The 2,696-nt window shown below is 40.8% G+C and overlaps 1 pseudogene; it reads left to right on the top strand.

Annotated features, from left to right (window-relative positions):
• Window positions 1-304: 304 nt before the first annotated feature.
• LOC149143557 (DNA mismatch repair protein MSH2 pseudogene) lies at window positions 305-2,463 on the top strand (annotated as a pseudogene).
• Window positions 2,464-2,696: the final 233 nt, after the last annotated feature.

Raw genomic sequence — 2,696 nt, 5'->3', positions numbered from 1 at the left:
AGATTGTGGAGGATTTTAAAGGTTATGCAGATGTGTGTTTCAGAGAGTTTGGTGATCGAGTAAAATATTGGTCCACTTTCAATGAGCCAATATATTTGCCACTGCAGGATATGATCAAGACTTTTTCCTACCTCAATGATGCTCCCAACCATTTGGAAATTGTATTGCTGGAAACTCAACTGTTGAGCCTTATATTGTTGGTCACCATGTTTTGCTATCACATATAGCTGCTGTGGAGCTGTACAGGAAAACCTATCAGGCAAAGCAGAAGGGATGGATTGGATTAATAATTTTAGTAAATTAGATGATACCTCTTACTAATAAATCCACAGATGTGGCTGCTACTCAAAGAGCAAATGATTTTATGGTGAGCTGGCTTTTAGACTCATTTGTTTCTGGAGACTATCCAGGGAGCATGAGGAATATAGTGAGTTCTCGGTTACCTTCATTTACAAAAGAACAGGCTCAAAAGTTACAAGGGCACACAATTGGACATGTATTCAGGATTAAAAAGAAAGAGGAATCAAAAGTATGGAAGAAGTTGAATACACAGTATATTGTTTTAGAAACAAGAAAGGATGGTGTCAAATTCACAAATACAAAACTCAAATGGCTCAGGGAGAAGTACATGAAGTTGGTAGAGGCATATAATAGTACTCAAAGAGAACTCGTTAGCCGTTAGTACAAACGGCAGCAACATTTACTGCAGTTTTTGAAGTTCTTGCCAGTCTACTTTCTAAATTGGATGTTCTGCTGAGTTTTGCTGATCTAGCAATCTGTTGTCCCACTCCATATGTGAGACCAGATATCACTCCATCGGAGGATGGGGATATCATACTTGAAGGAAGCAGACATCCTTGTGTTGAGGCTCAGGATTGTGTAAATTTCATACCAAATGATTGCCGCCTTGTTAGGGGTAAAAGTTGGTTCCAAATTATCACTGGACCAAATATGGATGGCAAATCAACCTTCATTAGGCAGGAGATTACCAACTTCGAGGAGTGTCCACGTTTATGTCAGAAATGTTGGAGACTGCAACCATCTTGAAGGGATTAACCCATAAATCTCTAATAATAATTGATGAACTAGGACGCGACACATCGACGTATGATGGATTTGGATTGGCTTGGGCGATCTGTGAATACCTTGTGAAAGTTACGAGGGCGCCTACACTCTTTGCAACTCACTTCCATGAACTTACAGCACTAGCTCATTCAGAGGAAACACCTGTCCATGGACCCTATGTGTCTGTTAAGGAAATGCACAGTGAGTAATGCCAGCATACTGATTTCTGTGTTGCTCATTTATTAGGAAGCAACAAGGTTTAGGGATGCCTTCTAAAGATGTTAGCAGATGATCAAAACATTGGCGATCTCAGAGTACAGATGGTGGATACTTGTACAAAGGGGCAGAGCGTTGATTCAGTTCCATTGATTCCTTATGCTGCTGTCCAGGTTCCTTTTCCTAGGGTTTCTCCTATGTCGAGCCTGTAGGCTGTCCTGAGGATGTAGTGCCTGAAGTTGATGCTTGGATTTCATACTAAACAGAGCATTGTCTTATAGCAATCCATTTCTATTTCCAATTTTTTTTTCTCCGCATTCTCCTAGAATGCCCATAATCCCCTCATATTGCTCCTGCTATTTCCTTTCCATGCATCTGAGATTGCAAAGAGGGATTTGATAGATATGTCATTGTTGGACAGAGACTCTTCATGTCTCATCAAAATCTTTATGTCTGTGATATCTTGGGGATTCTTTATATGCCAGTATTCAGGGGGTGTCCTCTGCGTTCTACTAAAGACTATGTAGACCAATTTGACTAGAAAGAAGTGAGAAACCCTCTCGACAAATTTGAGGAGTACTAAAGCAAAGCAAGGTGTATTTGTCAGTGGTATTGCAAATTATCATGTCAGTGCACATATTGATACAAATACTCAAAAGTTGACTATGTTGTACAAGGTTGCAGAAGGGCCATGTGACCAGAGTTTTGGAATTCATGTGGCTGAATTTGCCCAGTTTCCTGAAAATGTGATTGCTCTTGCTAAGGAGAAAGTAGCTGAACTAGAAGACTTTTCTTCTGTCTCTGGAAATGTAGATCAAACAATGGAAGAGGTGGGAGTGAAACAGAAACGAGTGTATGGACCTGATGATATGTCTAGAGGTGCAGCCCTAGCAAGGAATTTTTTGCAGGATTTTTCCTCATTACCTCTTGATCAAATGGATTATGAACAAGCTTTTCAAGCAGTCAATAAATTGAAGTCTGGCTTGGAGAAAGATGCTGTGAACAATTCTTGGCTACAACAGTTCTTCTAGATATCTTAAAGCCCTTTGAATTTACAATCAGTCCCTTCAAAATGTGAACTATTGGCCTGGAGAATCATCTATCAATTTGGCAGTAACAGATGGCATATATAAACATGTCTAAATTTTGACAGAAGGCTTGGAAGCCCTTGCTAAATTCTGTTTTTGGAGGTGGTAGCAGCAGGGGAAGCCGAAGCCAAGGAAGGAGATGGAATCCAAGGATGAGAGCCGAAGGCCCACTCAGTTTCCCTGCATCAACAACACACACAAGTCAAAATTTGAAGTCAAGACAAAAAAATTGAAAGTCAAGCTAATCCTGAGTGTGGCGCTGCGCTCCTGGCTGTGGCGCTGCGCTTATGGAAATGTGGCGCTCTTGGCACTGCACGTAGAACCTGT

The sequence above is a fragment of the Pinus tabuliformis genome, chromosome X, assembly GCF_031772625.1.
Source record: "Pinus tabuliformis cultivar Carrire ecotype Pingquan chromosome X, CPIR1, whole genome shotgun sequence".
NCBI lineage: Eukaryota > Viridiplantae > Streptophyta > Pinopsida > Pinales > Pinaceae > Pinus > Pinus tabuliformis.
The sequence above is the reverse complement of the archived record's forward strand: the minus strand, read 5'-3'. Positions and strand labels throughout refer to the sequence as shown.